Source organism: Engystomops pustulosus, chromosome 2, assembly GCF_040894005.1.
Source record: "Engystomops pustulosus chromosome 2, aEngPut4.maternal, whole genome shotgun sequence".
In the NCBI taxonomy this organism is placed as follows: Eukaryota; Metazoa; Chordata; class Amphibia; order Anura; family Leptodactylidae; genus Engystomops; species Engystomops pustulosus.
Window position 1 is genome coordinate 159088754 of NC_092412.1, and position 20356 is coordinate 159109109.

The following is a 20356-nucleotide window of genomic DNA, read 5'->3' on the forward strand; positions in this document are numbered from 1 at the left end:
GTAGCTTAAATGAACAATTAGGTATTACTGATACAGTTCAGAGTAAACTGATTAAAGTCAAAAGCTGTCATAATTTGTATCTATTGACAAAATCTGGCTGTGAACTATAGCCCCAAAAAGGTATGGCAATGTGCGTTATACAGATACCCTACAACTGACACCCAGTGAAAGGTCCACAAATTAATACAGCAGCTGCATAAAGAAATCGCTACTGCAGATGCATTAAAAGTCAAGTATATTTGTTCCTATTCGATTTTGTCACTAAATAGAACTGCTATTTGGGGTATACAGATCTCCCACAACTGACAGTGTAATATCTGTGAAAATCACTGTATAAAGTACGTGGATTTGACGAGTAAATCTGGCTGTAAACTATAGCCCAAAAAGGTATGGCAATGTGCGTTATACAGATACCCCACAACTGACAGTATAATTTCAGCGAAAATCACTGTATAAATTACGTGGATTTGACACGTAAATATGGCTGTAAACTATAGGCCCAAAAAGGTATAGCAATGTTATACAGATACCCCACAACTGACACCCAGTGAGAGGTCCACAAATCACTACAGCATCTGCATAAAGAAATCGCTACTGCAGATGAATGAAAGTCAAGCAGATTTGTTCCTATTCGATTTTGTCACTAAGTAGAACTGCTATTTTGGGTATACAGATCCCCCTAAAAGAGCAACCAGGGATTGGTCTGTCAATAGCTACTGCAGTGCATGAAAGTCAAACAGATTTCTTCCTATTCGATTTTGTCACTAAATAGAACTGCTATTTGTGGTATACAGATACCCCTTAAAGAAGTAAGTAGCAGCAACTAGACACTACAGGCAGCACATGAAGTGTGAAGTGCAAGATGTAAAATGGCTGGTTTTATAGGGCTGTGTGACATCACATAAGCCTGCCGGTCGCTGATTGGCTTACAGGTCTACAGATGTCATTGGGGGTGTTCCTTTCTCCTTCCCAGAGTTCTCTGCCCCATGTAACACGTTGTTCTTGCGCCCCTTTAGCTGAAAAAAGAGGGGGAAAAACAACTTTGTTCCCATGAATCAGCATAAACTTCGGCTTTGTGACGAATCTAATTTTTCCTGAAATTCTAACCGAAGTTAGAATCTTTAGAATCGATTCGCCCATCTCTAATGGATAATGGAGCTTCACTGGGAATCTCCGTCTTCAGTGTCCATTTTCAATGGAAATTAAATTTATTAACCAATGGAGGCGTGGATTTTGAGTCACCCACAAAATTAAAGAAAAACACACCACAGGCTGCTCCAATCGTGTGTGTCCTCCCCGTGCCTGTATAACTTCTCTACAATACCTTGGCATGTTCCTGATTAGGATGTGGATGGTCTCCTGTGGGATTTCCACTCATATATGGACTAAAGCATCCACCAACTCCTTTACAGTCTGTGAAGCAATGTGACATTTTGGATAGAGTGAGACGTGATGTTCCAGATGTGCACAATCAGATTCTGGTCTGGGGAATGAGCGGGTCACTCCATAGCTTCAATGCCTTCATCTTGCAGGAACTGCTGACACACGAAAGCTACATTAGGTCTACCATTGTCCTGCATTAGGAAGAACCCAGGCCCAACCGTATCAGTATATGGTCTCACGAAGGGTCTGAAGATTTCATCTTGGTACCTAATGACAGTCAGGCTACTTCTGGTGAGCACATGGAGTGTTGTACGGCCCTCCAAATAAATGCCACCCCACCACACCATTACTGACATACTGCCAAACTGGTCATGTTGAAGGATGTTGCAGGCAGCAGATCGCTCTCCACAGCGTCTCCGGACTCTTTAACTCTTTAACGTCATATGTGCTCAACGTGAACCTGCTTTTATCTGTGAAGAGCAAAGGGTGCAGTGGTGAATTTGCCAATCATTTCTCTGACAAATACCAAGCGTCCTGCACAGTATTGGGCTGTGAGCACAACCCTCATCTGTGGATGTTGGGCCCTCATACCATACTCCTGGAGTTGGCTTCTAACCTTTTGTGCAGACACATGCACCTTTGTGGCCTGTTGGAGATCATTTTCCAGGGCTCTGGCAGTGCTCCTCCTGTTCTTGTAGTGGCCTGTCTCCTAGTTGCGCCTCCAGCCTCTGGACACTACCAAACAGACACAGCAGACCTACTTGCCATAGCACTCACTGATGTTCCATCCTGAATGAGCTGCACTGGGTTGTAGAGTCTGTCTCACGCTACCACAAGTCTGAAAGCACCACCAACATTCAAAATTGACCAAAACATCAGCCATAAAGCATTGGTACTGAGAAGTGGCCTGTGGTCCCCACCTACACAACCACTCCTTTGTGTCATGCTAACTGCCAGTGAAATTGATTGTTAATCAGTGTTGCTTCCTAAGTGGACAGTTTAATTTAACAGAAGTGCAGTGTATATAAACAGTACATATCAAAATATATAGTGAGGAGCTGCTTGGTAGCGGCAGCAAAATAAAAAACAAATCTGAAATGAAGTCTGAGACACTGACACAGTGTTAATAAACAGTGGTTAATAAACAGTGCTTTGTCTGTTTTTTATTGCAGGAAACATAAAAAATAAAACAAAGACTTATAATTCAGGCAAAACACAAAATAAAACCTTCTCGGCTGAGCACTAACTTTACAGAGGTTTTACCTGACAACTGAGGCTGCTTACAATCTTGCTTACTACTTCCACCTGAAACAAATGAAAAACAAATGATAGTTGTGGGTTTTACATGTCGTAACATGGTTGTTTTGGCAATAAAGACTCCTTCTAAGCCTACAAGCATAAGCATATGGGTGGTACTCCTATAGTGCCAGTTTTCCAGTGGAAGGCCACATAGTGAATGTGGATACAGTGATCTGACCCCACTATTATATTCAACAGTTAAAAATGTGCATGAACCATACATTTCTCAGTGTGCTGGGACAGTACATACAATTTAAGACTGTGTTACTGCATCTGGAATTGTTCGTGAATGGTAGACAGCCTACGTTCAGGCTGACAGAAATGCAATTTGTGTTTAGTACAGTAGGTGTATATCGGGCATGATGTAGGTGTCCTAAAATATAAACAACCTTAAGACACATTCTTTATCCTTTGGAGCATTTGGACACAAATACATTAGTAAATATCAATTTGATTTGCCACATTGTAAATTGTCAGCTGTGCCATAAGGTTACCACTAGATGGCACCATTGATACATCGTTCTGTATGCACAGTGTAATTTGACAAAATTGTGCTTGTATTCATCATTTTGAAAATGAAATGAAGCAAATTCATCAACCACCTATCCTCTTGCATTTAGTACAGTCCCTAGCATTGTGCAATCCCAGTGAATTGCATGAAATTGCTATTTGATGAATCCCAAGCACTACATATTAGTCATAAAAGCCAAAGAGGTTGCTAATTATGTTTTTTCAATTCAATAAAATGTAGTTATAACCATAAAAGTTGTGTATCTTTAAATAACAGTTTTTACAATAATACCCATATCTTTGAGAACCCCTATACATTGTAAAGTTTTTAATGAATTGGTATAGTTTTCCTGACGCCATGAGTTTATTTTCTTTCTGCTCAGCACCATGTATGTTGTAAATAAATAATATTAAGTACCAAAAAAATATTGTGTTAACTCCTTAGTACCACAGTGCTGTTTTGTTTCTGCACTTCTGTTTTTTCCCTGCCACAATTTCAAAAACCATGCCATTTTGTTCCACAGTTTGCAGGGCCGTAAGATGGCTTGTTATCTGCAGGTCAAATTGTACTGCCCAGTGTCACTATTTATATTCTGTGCAATGTACTTGGAAGTCACTGAGAAAAATTACAAATGCCGTAGAATTGGCAAAAAAAAAAATAGCAATTGTGTCTTTTTGTAGTGGACTTTGTTTTTATGGCTTCCACCAATGAGACCAAAAAGACACATATAATCTTATGTAATCTTATTTATAGTCTGGTAGGATTGACGGTAATAAACAGCAGACAAGACTTTTTGTTAGGAGTTGGAGGGCATATATTTTATAGCTCTTTGCTGATGAGGAAACAGAACACCATGGACCACATTTATCAGAACTAGTGCAGTCTGTACTATGTGCAGTTTGTCTGTGAAGTGTGCAGGGTGCTTCAGATTAAAACTGTGTGCACTTTTGGTGCACTTTGTTGATGCTGCAGAATTGTGAAGCAGACAGAATTGTGGCACATGTCAGTATTAAACGTGACCAAGTACTAATATACTCCTTTTGGTGCACATTGTTTCTGCCTTGTCAGACACAGGGCAGCCGCAATACAAAACTGGTGCACACACTTTATACACATAAATACATGTGTAAGCAGTTTACACATTCTTTTCAGTGCAATGTCAGGCAGAAATCTGGCACAAACACTTCAATAAATGTGTCCCCTTATGTTAAAATTTCCATCCAAATATTTTCCATTTAACACCTTGGAAAACTTATTTGCAATCCAAATATACCGGATACATGCTGTTTCAATGGCTAACACCCGTCCTCATTACTTTCTATTAGCTTATGCCATGGTCTGTACATGCACTGGGCTATGGGTGAGCCGAATGCTTATGCCACAAATTATACAGCAGTTCCTATTCCTTTTCAGCCTGGACAGCCATTCCCTATTGTCACATGCCAACAAGGGACCACATAGGAATCAAAATTATGTTTACTCAAATGTGTTATTTATAATAATAATAATCTTTATTTATATAGCGCCATCAAATTCCGTAGCGCTTTACAAATCATTTGATTATTTATGTATTGGTTGTCATTAATACTGTATGGGCAAATGTTTAACCCTATTAATTGTTCTTCCTGTGTTCCTGCAGATGCCTAAATTCCTATATTCGGTAGATAGAGGGGGGTATTTGTTACGGTTGGCGCACACAGGTAATTCACATAGCTGATAAATATATTGTGAAAGAATGTTTTACTCGGTATTATTGGAACACAACGCGTTTCGGAGTCTAATATGACTCATTTATCAATTGGAAAGAGACTGCAGTGCGGGTGAGGGGTTAATTACTTGGAGCAAAACTTAACTCCTGCAAAACCTCCTCATACACACCTCAGCTGCAGCAAAACCTCATAATGCAAAACTTAGCTGCTGCAGAACCTCATTATTCACACCGAAACTGCCACAGAATCTTACAATATACTCTACAACTGGTGTAGAACCTCATAATATGCGCTGCATATCCCCTGCTTGCACAAAAGGGCACTGTTCATATTTCTATAGTCCTGGCAATGCTTGGTGGAAGATTTTCTCCCTCACCCATAAGGATCCTACCACCCAGCAATGAAGCTCCTCCTCGTCTCCTCAGGTTATTGATATTTCTGATAATAAAGCAGGATTTGGAGCAAGGAGGATTATAGGGGTCCCCTCCTCCCTGCATTTAAGTATATAGTTCTGTCTTTTGTACTAATATGTTATTGTCTCAATGTAATATATGTGAACCCCTGATAGAATGTACAGCACCATGGAATTAATGGTGCTCTACAAACAATAATGATTAAAATAATAAGGTTCAGGTATTTGCATTTTAAGCTAAATCTAGGTAGAGAGAGAAAAATGTTGAGAAGTAGCTTTTGTTTCTTAATTATTTACTCCACTTACTGTATGATCCACTTGGTTATGGTTATGTAGAATTCTCATTATAAATAAAACAGATAAATATATGAACATTGTGATATCTTTCATTACCAAGGAAAGTGCCTCATTCTCCTGTTATTGGTCCTTTAAATAAAATGGCCCAGGCATATTAATGTGCCTAAGCCAGTTTTGTCTAAGTTTTCATTAAAAAAAGCTTGCATATGTATTAATAAAGAGTTTGCTCCACTTTTTATCTCAATTGCATTTTGTCCAACACTGTACACCTAAAGGGATGTGGTAGTGCTTAGTCGGAGTTCGCACCACATTTACTAAAGTGCTTTGTTGTTGCAACAACAAGAAGCAAAGTGCATCAAGAAAAAAAAGTGCAAGTGTGTGCACATCCTGCAAACTGAGCAGATTAACTAAAAGTGTTCTTCACTATTGGATTATATGGCACAAACCTCACATTAGTGAGGCAAATTGCACTAAGGCAATTTGTACCAGTTTTCAAATATCTGGGCCAATATGTTTGTAGTCAAGAAGGACCATATTATGTCTTGGAATAAGCAGATTGTTTCTTAAATTCTACAATAGTAAAACATGAGTTCATATTTGCCTTATATTATCTGTAAGGGGGAGATTTATCATTGGTTTTGCTGGGCTTTTTTGATGTAAAAAAGTTGCATAGATGTTTTTTTCGACTTTTCATTGATTAAAAGTTGCACAGGTCTATTCCTGCCACTTCACTATACTGGTGTAAACATAGAACTACAGCGAGTGCAACGCTGTGCAAAGCCAAAATCATGATCTTCTGCTGCAACTTTTGGTACATTTTGTGCCTTTTTTATTGACTTTTTGAAAGAAAAATCCGAAACACAAGTAGAACATTTAGAACATTTATTAAAGGGCCAAAGCCACCTTAATGACGGGCAGCTGAGCTCCAAAGCCAGACATAGAACTGTCCCAAGGAGCCGGTCTAATGAGAAATCTCCTCCTAAGACTTTATTATTAGAAACTTAAAAAAACAAAGACAACAGTTTCAACTATTGTTGCATTATATTAATCAAACGTTTGTACCATTGGTGACGCACGCTATTATAAAACATACTAGAAATAGCTTCATTCACTTATGGTCAGACAACAGGCACAATGTGCAATACATTTGCTTCCACAGTAAATTTGAGGGAGGTTTTATTGCTTTGACAATGAGCCTAGATCAGAATTACTACCAATGTCAGAAATCAGACTTTTTACAAGCTATTGTGGAAAATTTAATGAACAGCTGCTGCTTACAATGTATCTGGGCACACTACTATTTTAGATCTTATTGAATTGTTTCAAGGAGATACAGGTTGTCAAATTGTAAATCATAAAACCTTTACCCTGATAAAACTTCCATCAGTTAACAGAAGCTAAATAGGTGACAGCACCTACAATTTTAATCTGAAAGATGACCAGCCTTTTAGACATTTATCTTAATCTAATTTACATACATGATTATTTGGAAAGAATACCAGTTATCTCTCCTAATATATATGAAATAAAAGATTCATTATCCAAAAGATAAGAAATCTGTATATTTTTTATGACTCTTGTCTGTACCATTCTTGTCAGAGGGAAGGGTTCAGCATTGGACTGGCTCTCCAAAGAAAATGAACTTAGGAACCCACCCTCAACCCCTATTAGCCTTCAAACTGAGCAACTTTGGGGGCTTATTATTGCATTAAATCCTGGGGCTCTGGTGGGCCAGTCTACCCATGGGTGTGTTCATACACATTTTGACACTATCGGCAATGAATGGTCAATGTTAGACAGTGACTAACTATACTACATTGATAGCCCCGGTGGGTGATGTATCCAAGATATTCCAGATAAAATAAAAAATAATAGCACAATACTAAAAAAAAGAAGATTTTTGAACTAGGCATACATGTAGGGTAGCCTATCCAGAGGATAAAGTATTGGTTTAAGAGAAAACTGTATTCTACTCTTGGTCTCTTCATTGCACATCATGTGAGTGCTGTAACGGGTGCCCATTAAATTAGAGCAATATTCAACCTACTATCCAGACTTCACACAATTTTCCTTTTGGCCTTTCTATATTTTTTAGGTTTATTTTATTGTTTGTGTTTATTTTAATGTCTTTAATATTATTATTATTGTTATTATGTTATATTTTTATCCCTCGTTAATACATATACATGAGATCATTTTATTCTTATTATTTTTGTCTTTATTTGTCTATATAATATGTTTTTCAGCAATAAAATTATTATTTTCTTTTACATACGATGATATAACATTTGCAAAAGCCATTATCTAAAATTATTTTTGCTCTTTATTGTTACATGTGTTCACCTGATACACAATTTAAAGTATATCTATGTGAAATAGAAAGAAATAGATGCATATCTGTTCTATGCTATGTGTGGCACAGTGTATGTGAGATAATTTCTCCTAGAAATAATTCTGCTGCATGAAGCACAACATAAACTTGACACAATTGAAAGAAGTCCAATTGAAACAAATTCTTTATATCTATGCTTTTATATAGTTTGAAAACAGAGCAATAGGACGGTCATTTGTATGCAGCTTTGAAATTTATAATAGCTTTTAGTATTCACTTTCTAGTTGGGATTTGGCAGATAGACATTACTTCTCTTCGAATATTCAGGTCCCATAATATAGGCAGGGAAGTAAAGCTTTTATGAAAAGTTTGTCCAGGATTAAGATTATTTTGTCATTAGCTAATAGGCGCTGATACAAAATAAGATAAGTTTTACATACCTGTCTCTTCCACTTTAGCCAAGCACAGCACATCCTGTCGCGATTGTTTTATTTTAGGGTGCAGTCACATGTCCCGTTTAACGCATGCGTTTAAAAATGCATTGCAACACCTGAAGAGAGATTTGCCTAATTAAACAGTTGTTAACTAGAGATGAGCGAGCACTAAAATGCTCGGGTACTCGTTATTCGAGACGAACTTTTCCCGATGCTCGAGTGCTCGTTTCGAGTAACGAGCCCCATTGAAGTCAATGGGAGACTCGAGCATTTTTCAAGGGGACCAAGGCTCTGCACAGGGAAGCTTGGCCAAACACCTGGGAACCTCAGAAAAGGATGGAAACACCACGGAAATGGACAGGAAACAGCAGGGGCAGCATGCATGGATGCCTCTGAGGCTGCTTAATCGCACCATTATGCCAAAATTATGGGCAACAGCATGGCCATGACAGAGTGACAGAATGAAGCTAGATAGCATGTAAAACATCCAATAATTGACCCTGACACTATAGGGGACGGCATGCAGAGGCAGCGGCAGCAGCGGCAGGCTAGAGAGTGGCATGGCGACATACCCTAAATGGACTCAGGCTTCAAACCAATGGGTGGCAGAGAGGAACCAAAGGAGGTGAGCAAGAAGCGCTCAAATAATATCGGTACATGATAAAAGTTTGCCAGTATATTTTGTGGATTACACAGCAGGGTGGCGACAAAGTTAACATGGAAGCCATGAAAACAACCCAAAATTCTGCCTGACACAGCTCGTTTGATAAGGGGACGATGTATGGAGGCAGTGAACTAGTAGTAGATTAAAGGTGCTGCAGTTAAAACTATGTTAGTTGGATCTTGGCATGGAGCTGGCGCTCCGCTGCCAGGCGAGCTTTCGCCAATCCAAGCCCCTGTCTCTAGGCTACTCCCCAAACAGCACTTCTAAGAACCTTTTGTATAAGATCAAGTGTAGTAGCGTTCTTATAAGTTTGGGATATGGCGGGTGAGGGGAATGTAAACATCTGCGCAAGAAGCGCTGAAATAATATCCGTAAATGAAAAAAGTTTGCCAATATATTTTGTGGCTTACACAGCATGGTGGCGACAAAGTTAACAAGTTTGATGTGAAATGCCCTGTAATAGCTCTTGGGCGGTGTGCCTTTTATCACCTAGGCTCAGCAGTTTGAGCACCGCCTGCTGTCGCTTAGCGACGGCACTGCTGCTGTGCCTAGAGCTACCGACTGATGGCGCCATACCCACGGATGGTAATTCGGAGGAGGAGGAGGTGGAGGAGGGGTGGGAGGAGGAGGAGGCATAGTAGGCCTGAAACACCTGGACCGAGGTAGGCCCCGCAATCCTCTGCGTCGGCAGTATATGACCAGCCCCAGGGTCAGACTCGGTCCCAGCCTGCACCAAGTTAAGTGTAGTAGCGTTCTTATAAGTTTGAAATATGGCAGGTGAGGGGAATGTAAACAGATGCGCAAGAAGCGCTGAAATAATATCCGTAAATGGTAAAAGTTTGCCAGTATATTTTGAGGATTACACAGCAGGGTGGCGACAAAGTTAACAAGTTTGTTGTGGAAGCCATGAAAAAAACCCAAAATTCTGCCTGACACAGCACGTTTGATAAGGCGGCCATGTATGGAGGCAGTGAACTAGTAGTAGATTAAAGGTGCTGCAGTTAAAACTATGTTAGTTGGTTCTTGGCATGGAGCTGGCGCTCCGCTGCCAGGCGAGCTTTCGCCAATCCAAGCCCCTGTCTCTAGGCTACTCCCCAAACAGCACTTCTAAGAACCTTTTGTATAAGATCAAGTGTAGTAGCGTTCTTATAAGTTTAGGATATGGCGGGTGAGGGGAATGTAAACAGATGCGCAAGAAGCGCTGAAATAATATCCGTAAATGGTAAAAGTTTGCCAGTGTATTTTGTGGATAACACAGCAGGGTGGCGACAAAGTTAACAACTTTGATGTGGAATCCATGAAAACAACCCAAATTTCGGCCTGACACACCTCGTTTGATAAAGGGACGATGTATGGAGGCAGCTATATGGACGACTTTTGGAGGTAGCAATGGAGACAACGTGTGGAGGCTGCTATGGAGACAATTCAATTTGGATAGTGCCTGTATGTGGCAGTCCAAAAAAGTTTTCAAACCAGAGGAGCAGGTAGGTGGCCCTCCAGAAAAATGGAATAGATTGAGTGCCTGTATGTGGCAGTCCAAAAAAGTTTTCAAACCAGAGGAGCAGGTAGGTGGCCCTCCAGAAAAATGGAATAGATTGAGTGCCTGTATGTGGCAGTCCAAAAAAGTTTTCAAACCAGAGGAGCAGGTAGGTGGCCCTCCAGAAAAATGGAATAGATTGAGTGCCTGTATGTGGCACTCCCAAAAATTGTTTAAAACAGAGGACCGGGTCGGTGGCCCTCCAGAAAAATTAAATGCATAAAGTACTATAGCTAGAGCCAGTGGGCCCTGTCAAAAAATAGCCAGTTTCCTCTGCTTTACTGTACAAAGAGGAGGAGAAGGAGGAACATGAGGAGGAGGAGGAGTGGATAAATTATTCAGGTTGAGCTTCCTTCACCTGGTGGAGATTGGAAATTAGGAGAAATCCAGGCTTTATTCATCTTGATAAGCGTCAGCCTGTCAGCGCTGTCAGTCGACAGGCGTGTACGCTTATCGGTGATGATGCCACCAGCTGCACTGAAAACCCGCTCGGACAAGACGCTAGCGGCAGGGCAGGCAAGATCCTCCAAGGCGTAAAGCGCCAGTTCGTGCCACATGTCCAGCTTTGAAACCCAGTAGTTGTAGGGAGCTGTGTGATCATTTAGGACGATGGTATGGTCAGCTACGTACTCCCTCACCATCTTTCTGTAAAGATCAGCCCTACTCTGCCGAGACTGGGGACAGGTGACAGTGTCTTGCTGGGGTGACATAAAGCTGGCAAAAGCCTTGTAAAGCGTACCCTTGCCAGTGCTGGACAAGCTGCCTGCTCGCCTACTCTCCCTCGCTACTTGTCCCGCAGAACTACGCACTCTGCCGCTAGCGCTGTCAGAAGGGAAATACTGTTTCAGCTTGTGCACCAGGGCCTGCTGGTATTCATGCATTCTCACACTCCTTTCCTCTCCAGGGATGAGAGTGGAAAGATTTTGCTTGTACCGTGGGTCCAGGAGAGTGAACACCCAGTAATCGGTGCTGGAATAAATTCTTTGAACGCGAGGGTCACGGGATAGGCAGCCTAGCATGAAATCTGCCATATGCGCCAGAGTACCAACGCGTAAGAATTCACTCCCCTCACTGGCCTGACTGTCCATTTCCTCCTCCTCCAACTCCTCTTCTTCTGCCCATACACGCTCAACAGTGAAGGACTCAACAATGGTCCCCTCTTGTGTCTCGCCAACATTCTCCTCCTCTTCCTCCTCATCCTCCTCCACCTCCTCCGATATGCGCTGAGAAACAGACCTAAGGGTGCTTTGGCTATCAACAAGGGAATCTTCTTCCCCCGTCTCTTGTGAGGAGCGCAAAGCTTCCGACTTCATGCTGACCAGAGAGTTTTTCAACAGGCCAAGCAGCGGGATGGTGAGGCTGATGATGGCGGCATCGCCACTGACCATCTGTGTTGACTCCTCAAAGTTACTCAGCACCTGACAGATATCAGACATCCACGTCCACTCCTCATTGTAGACTTGAGGAAGCTGACTGACCTGACTACCAGTTCTGGTGGAAGTTGACATCTGGCAGTCTACAATCGCTCGGGGCTGCTGGTAAACTCTGGATAACATGGTCAGTGTTGAATTCCACCTCGTGGGCACGTCGCACAACAGTCGGTGAGCGGGCAGTTGGAGGCGGCGCTGCGCTGCCCTGAGAGTGGCAGCATCTGTGCTGGACTTCCTGAAATGCGCACAGATGGAGGAGGGGTGGGAGGAGGAGGAGGCATAGTAGGCCTGAAACACCTGGACCGAGGTAGGCCCCGCAATCCTCGGCGTCGGCAGTATATGACCAGCCGCAGGGTCAGACTCGGTCCCAGCCTCCACCAAGTTAACCCAATGTGCCGTCAGCGATATATAGTGGCCCTGCCCGGCAGCACTCGTCCACGTGTCCGTGGTCAGGTGGACCTTGTCAGAAACGGCGTTGGTCAGGGCACGGATTATGTTGTCTGACACGTGCTGGTGCAGGGCTGGGACGGCACATCGGGAAAAGTACCGAGGGGCGGCCGCCGCCATGAGGCTGCGAAAGGCCTCGGTCTCTACTAGCCTATAGGGCAGCATCTCCAGGCTTAGCAATCTGGAGATGTGCACATTAAGGGCTTGGGCGTGCGGGTGGGTTGCACTATATTTGCGTTTCCGCTCCAGCGTCTGGGGTATGGAGAGCTGAACGCTGGTGGATGCTGTGGAGGATCGTGGAGGCGACGATGGGTTTTTGTGGCAGGGTCCTGGGCAGGGGGCTGACTATCAGCTGACACAGGGGAAGGAGCAGTGGTGTGCACGGCCGGAGGTGAACGCGCTTGTTGCCACTGAGTGGGGTGTTTAGCATTCATATGCCTGCGCATACTGGTGGTAGTTAAGCTATTAGTGGTGGAACCCCTGCTGATCCTGGTTTGGCAAATGTTGCACACCACAGTCCGTCGGTCATCCGGTGTTTCCTTAAAGAACCTCCAGACTTCTGAAAATCTAGCCCTCGCCGCAGGAGCCCTCGCCACGGGAGCTTCACTAGTTGACACATTTGGCGCTGATGCACCAGTTCTGGCCCTGCCTCTCCGTCTGGCCCCACCACTGCCTCTTCCAACCTGTTCTGGTCGAGGACTCTCCTCCGTCTCAGAAGCACTGTGTTCACCCGGCCTCTCAACCCAGCTTGGGTCTGTCACCTCATCATCCTCCGATCCCTCAGTCTGCTCCCCCCTCGGACTTCCTGCCCTGACAACAACTTCACCACTGTCTGACAACCGTGTCTCCTCATCGTCGGACACCTCTTTACACACTTCTTCCAGTACGTCAACAAGGTCATCATCACCCACAGACTGCGACTGGTGGAAAACCTGGGCATCGGAAAATTGCTCATCAGCAACCGGACAAGTGGTTTGTGACTGTGGGAACGGTCCAGAAAACAGTTCCTCAGAGTATGCCGGTTCAAATGGCAAATTTTGCTGGGAGGGGGCAGACTGGGGGGGGAGGAGGCTGAGGTGCAGGAGCTGGAGGAGTGCCGATTTCGGTGACATGGGTGGACTGCGTGGAAGACTGACTGGTGGACAAATTGCTCGAAGCATTGTCGGCAATCCACGACATCACCTGTTCGCACTGTTCTGGCCTCAACAGTGCTCTACCACGAGTCCCAGTAACTTCAGACATGAACCTAGGGAGTGTAGCTCTGCGGCGTTCCCCTGCTCCCTCATAAGCAGGTGGTGTCTCACCCCACCCAGGACCACGGCCTCTGACCCCTGCAGTAGTTGGACGCCCACGTCCCCGCCCTCGTCCTCTACCCCTAGCCCTCGGGTTAAACATTTTGAAAATGAGAGTTATAACTTTAATTTTTTTTAAACTTTTTTTTGTGTTTTTTTTTTTTTTTTGTGTGTTTTTTAGTTTTTAAAACCAAACGATGCTATCCTATTGCTATGGCTATTTTCTAGCCAAGTATTAAAGCACACTACTATGCCAGATGAGATGACGCTGAGTTATGAAAAAAATAAACGTAAAATAAAAAAGGAAATGGCAGACTGTGCCTAATTGAAATCCAACCCCGGGCCCTAATAAATTTTCCCACTTCGGTCTTTGCGATGGATATGTGCGTCACTAAGCGCAAAACACAGTGGTCGCAAGTCTCACTCCAAATTGCTGACAATTTGCTAGTAGATGCACTGCAGCAACTACAGCCACCAGCAGATCAACCAGAAATCAAATATATATAACGCTACTGTAGGCGTAAGTAAGCCGTTTGGATTCTCCTATGGCTATTTTCTTGCCAAGTATTAAAGCACACTACTATGCCAGATGAGATGAAGCTGAGTTATGAAAAAAATAAACGTAAAATAAAAAAGGAAATGGCAGACTGTGCCTAATTGAAATCCAACCCCGGGCCCTAATAAATTTTCCCACTTCGGTCTTTGCGATGGATATGTGCGTCACTAAGCGCAAAACACAGTGGTCGCAAGTCTCACTCCAAATTGCTGACAATTTGCTAGTAGATGCACTGCAGCAACTACAGCCACCAGCAGATCAACCAGAAATCAAGTATATATAACGCTACTGTAGGCGTAAGTAAGCCGTTTGGATTCTCCTATGGCTATTTTCTAGCCAAGTATTAAAGCACACTACTATGCAAGATGAGATGACACTGAGTTATTAAAAAAATAAACGTAAAATAAAAAGAAACTTGCAGACTGTGCCTAATTGAAATCAAACCCCTAATAAATTTTCCCACTTTGGTGTTTGAGGTGGATATGCGTGTCACTAAGAGCTAAACACAACGGTAGCAAGTCCCCCTGCTAATTCCTCACAATATGGTACTAGCTGCACTACTAGTGCCAGCAAGCCCAGCCACAAGCAAATAAAAAAAAAAAATATAACGTTATTGTAGCCCTAAGAAGGGCTGTTGGGTTGTTGTAGAATCACTCCTGCCTAACAGTAAGCTAATAGAACACCCTAACGCTTTCCCTGACCAGCAGCAGCTCTCTCCCTAGCGGCATCCAGACAGAGAATGATCCGAGCAGCGCGGGCAGCGGCTAGTCTATCCCAGGGTCACCTGATCTGGCCAGCCAACCACTGCTATCGACGTGTAAGGGTACCACGTCATGCTGGGTGGAGTGCAGAGTCTCCTGGCTTGTGATTGGCTCTGTTTCTGGCCGCCAAAAAGCAAAACGGCGGGAGCTGCCATTTTCTCGAGCGGGCGAAATACTCGTCCGAGCAACGAGCAGTTACGAGTACGCTAATGCTCGATCGAGCATCAAGCTCGGACGAGTATGTTCGCTCATCTCTATTGTTAACACTTGTGTTTATAAGATGCATGTGTTATGGCAAGTGTTAACATTTGCGTTTTGTAAAAGCAAGTGTTAACAGCTGTTTAATTAGGCAAATCTCTCTTCAGCTGTTGCAATGCCTTAGTAAAACGTGGCTACAGAGGGGATATCACATTGATAAAGCACACCTGCTGCAACCAAATATTGGCCTCAGCAAAACATTAATGAGGCAAGCGATACATTGCAGTGGCCATGTGGCATCTGTTTGACGTCACCACTGCAGCCTCTGTTTTCCAAAATAAATGAGCTGTAATAGAAGGCACTGAACCTGAATCAAGTAGAGAGGTAAGCATTACTTTATTTCAGCCCCTACCAATAGTAAAAAGAACAGAAATTAAAGCCATTGACACAGCCTATTCATTCCAAACTGCATCTTCTAGTAGTCTGTCCTACATAAAAAGCTATTTTGCGCTCATTATGTTTTTCCAAATAATTAATCTAATGTATAATTAATAAACTGCAGGAGTGAAACCGCCTTAGAAATTCTGTAGCTAGCCTTAATAAATATCATAAAAATCAGCCATAGATTCCATGTCGGCCATAGTTCAAGGTCAAATGCAGCAAGCAAAGGACACATTAAAAAGTCTACGTCATGAATTACGAAAAGACTGTTTTGGGGCATAGCTGTCAGCACATGGATAAGTTACTGGTCAGGAATTCAATCAAAAAGAATGCCTAGCAAAAGACTTATTCAGCAAAAAATTCTATTATGAATGTTCTGAAATCATTGCTCTACTGCACACGGACATACATGCTCCAACTTGCATTCACATATTTGCAGTAAGCGTTAAAAAACAGGTATTATTTTTATATTCATGAACTCATTGATTCAAAAACATGAGCACCAGCCACCTGCACACAGTAAGCATGAATGCTCTAACAGACCAACAGACAGATTACATACAGAACAAGACTACAACACTTTTAAATCAATTCAGAAATTAATATGCCATATGGCCGGAATGAGTTATCTTCCATGGCACAAACCGAAGAATGTATACTGTTAATTTCTTCATAAGATCAAGAGAGTAGCGTATGACACGTTACAAGATGTAATAGATTCAAATAAATGTTTACATAGACTTCTAACAACTGTTCTGCTCTATTTCAACAATGACTGTTTATAGGGGGAACAGTTCAGATTTAGACCACATTTGGTACAGATTTATCATGATTTTTTTAGTGCAATATTGCAAAAAAACACTAAAAAATGAATATTTTTTTTTGTCACACAATGTTGTAAAATTGTGTTCAGTTTAACAATACCAGCAAAGCTTTAATCGGGCATTAGCTTTAAATTTATTTTAAATTTGAAGATATAATTATATAAACATGGATTGGTCATAATGGAGCCAAAAACGGTGGTTCAGTGTTCTGTATAATGGCACCTGCAGATACTTCTCCCATGTACTTCAATGGAAACTATAAGCTGATCATATACTGTAATTTTTCAGTATGAACCTGAGCTGAACCTATGGCTCTTTTATGGTGGTCCAGCTGAATATAGCATTTATGTTCAAAGCAGCTACTATAATGGATGACTAGAGATAAGAAGGTTTGTTGAAAATACGGGTTTGACAGGTTGGTACGAATTTTTCAACAGTTCAGGACCCAGACTTTGGACAGAACTTTGACCTGAACACAAACCCCTTTAAAGTCAATGGGGATCCGGATTTTAACACCCAGAGATGGCTATGAAATGCGGCTAGTAAGGGCTAGAGGGCTGAAAATGCCGGGGGTAACAGGGCAGTTCTTGAAATAATAACATGACATTAAAATAAATAAAATAATAGAAAAATATAATTAATAAAAATCATATAAATCATGTCACAACAGTTAAAGGCACCCTAACTGTTCAGACCCAGTTAGTCATTTTCATAGTGGTACAAGAAGCAATGGGAAAACCACACACACTTTCTCTCACTGTGGTTAAAGGCGCTCTGGGTATCCAAACTCAGTTATTTGTATGTGGAATTGAAACATTTCTGAATTTGAAATTCCATTAATGCGGAATTGAAAAATTTTAAAGTTGATGTACCGGGAACGCGGAACTTATTCAAACACTCGCAAAACAAAGTTACTAAGATTCATTCTTTCATAATGAAGAGAGACGGATCCTCTTGTCGGTGATGATTCCATCGACAGTGCTGAACACATCCTCTTACAACATACTAGCCGCTGGACAGGCAAGCACCTGCAAGGCATAGAGGGCAAGCTCTGGCCACATTTCGACTTTTCCCACCCAGAAATTGAATAGGAAGGACCTATCCCTAGTATCAGGAGATGTGTGGATAAATAAACCTCCGCCTTCTGAGTCACATTATATCTCCTGGTACTATGTGCCTCATCTGAGGGTGAGGGTGATGGAGATTGAGGAAAAGTGAACATGGCATTTCACATTGTGGCCATGCTCACTTTGCTAGTGTTCCAGCTGCGACTTCCTCCTCCTTGTGTTGCCACTCAACTCTCAATGTCGTATTGGAACTATGCCAGTAGTGCCTGAACCAAAGTGTATCATTTAGTATTGTAATGAAGGATCCTATTCTATACTTGTAGCATGGATCCAGCAGGCCGGTCATTCATTATATGCCACTACTGAGTATCTGGACAAGTCGTGTGTTAGTGAGCAGGCATTAAAGTATATTGAGACTTATGTGGCCCAGGCTGCCCCGATGCAAGGACAATTTTTTGTGGAAGGTGTTTTCTCCTCTGCATCTCTCTAGCCACACTTCAGTGACGCTTGTTCTGGATGTCACTCAAGTCCTCCTTCTCATTTTCCTGCTCTAAAACGGTAACCTGACTGGTGTAAACAAACACTGGGTAAAGTGGTTGATGGAAGATATCTCCCACTATGGCATCTGGTTTCAGTTATGTAGGTTCCATGTTCCTTTTAAGTGGAATCCTAGAGTTCTGTCCCTCCCAGGCTCCACTCCACATTATTTTACCTGAGCGTGAGAGAGAGACTAATGAGAAGCACATGACTAGCAGGTAGTTTGTGTGCTTGCACTGGTCTGAGAATAGCTCCTATTGCTTCTGTTATTGGACTTTCTTTAAATAAACCCTGGACAAATCTGAGTTTTACCACTGCCTGCATTTGACTGTTTGCTGGACTAAAAGTCTACTGAAGGGTCACATGGGACAGAGCAGTAGCAGACCACTAGACTGAGGACTGGCCTGGTACCTGTTCCTTCTTTTCTTCCTTGTCTGCCACCATAACATCCTCCTTCATGGCGTGAAGAGTTTTTTTCTAGCAGGCAAAAGATAGGGATGGCAGAGTTGGCCTTTTGTCGCACTGACAATATTTGTGGCATATTGGAAGTAGTGCAGCACTGAACAAATGTTCATCATGAAGGCCTAGTCATTGGTGGTAAGGTGGTGTCTTGGGAGGCCAAAGTTCCCCTGCTGTGCAGATAGGCAAGCAGCAGCAGGGTGTGAATGCCAAAAATGCAAACAAACGGCACGCAATTCAAGCAGCAGCTCTGATCTGTATAGTTGGCCAGGAACAATTGTACCACTAAGTTGGGTGGTGTTTGGTCTTTTGTCCAGACAGATGAGTTTTATCATGGCCATCTGTTGTTTCCTAATGGCTTTGCTAAAAGTGCTTCTGTGTGTGCTGTGCTGACTGGATGAGGAAAGAAAGAAATGAATTATAAAACGGCAATTGAAGGCAAGAAGTGATGTCCAGCAACCCTGGGTGGGGGTAGATTGTGAACCATAGCTGCTCCTACCTGGGGACCAACCGCCACTACATTAACCCAGTGCGTAATTAAGGAGATGTAATGTCCCTGCCTGTGCTTACTGGTCCATGTATCAGTTGTGAAGTACACCTTGGAACTAATAACATTGTGCATATCTTTAATGCTACCTGTCTCCACCAGCCTCAATGAGAGAATTTCAAAGCCAGCTCTTTGGAAATGCACCTATTCTGGACCATATCTTGTGTGTGATGGGCTAAACTTTCACCTTCTCTCTATGATTTGGGGGATGGACAGCTGAACAAATGTGGAAAGGCTAGGTGATTGTCGTACTGCAGGTGGTGGTGGCAGCTTCACATCCTCCCTTAGTGAGGAGGCAGTGGAATGCTACTTTTTAGATGCACATAATAGTGTGTGCTATTCCGTGACAACACTACTTTTCTGATGCATGTATTCATGTCTGCTATTCTGTGACCACACTACTTTTCTTATGTATCTATTTGTGTGCACTATTCAATGCTTCCCTACTACTTTTCTGAGGCGCATCATAGTGTGCAGTATTCCCAGACAGCACTACTTTTCTGATGGAAGGGGGGGGGGGATGTTCTGTAACAGCCTGTGAATCTGCAGCATGGAAGGGCTCTGAGAACTAATCCGTAGCCATTCAGGAGTCATTAGCATAATGTTAAAAGTTTATTTTAGAAGGAAGGAGGCCATGGATAACAAATACAAGATTACCACAGTCATAGTGTTTGGATCTATGAGTATATGTATTTAATGTATTTGCATAGTCCGTGTACAATCATTGTTTACTTTTTTCCTTGTGTCTCCAATGCAGAGGAAAGTCTAATAGATTGTGTTTCTAAATTTAAGATGGACGAATGCATTGGCACAGATATATTGTTTAAACACCTGCAACAAACAAGGATTCCTTGATGGCATGTGTTTCTGTCTTCTGTAATTGCATGTGTTGCAAAAAGCATGCGCAATGAATGCATGCAGCAAACCCATGCATCTGAGACTCAACCAAACTATGTGAACATGCCCAAAGGGCGCTGTCCCACCAGGGCGGGCGGGCGGGCGGCCCGATCACATCGGCTTTCTATGGAAATGCCTGCGATCGGAAACAAGCCGCTGGTGTTTTGCGTTACTAAAAAGAAAGAAAGAATTGATAAGTAAAACATTATGAAGGGAGGTAAATAAGTAGCTGAAAAGTTGGTGTAGGAAGAAGGGTTTTGGATTCATGGAGAACGGGGATGACTATGCTGTCGGCTACAGGCTTTACAGTAGGGATGGGCGG

General features: G+C 42.6%; 1 long non-coding RNA gene across 3 annotated transcripts in view; it reads right to left on the minus strand.

The window, feature by feature from the left end:
- The window catches only part of LOC140116639 (uncharacterized), a 182650-nt gene that overhangs the window by 694 nt on the left and 161600 nt on the right, over positions 1–20356 (minus strand). For 2 of the 3 annotated variants that reach the window (XR_011852876.1, XR_011852874.1), the window contains exon 4: positions 2597–2688. This is a non-coding gene — a long non-coding RNA (uncharacterized lncRNA). Of the gene's footprint in view, positions 1–2596; positions 2689–20356 lie in introns of those variants that run through there. The other variant, XR_011852875.1, reaches the window with a different exon arrangement.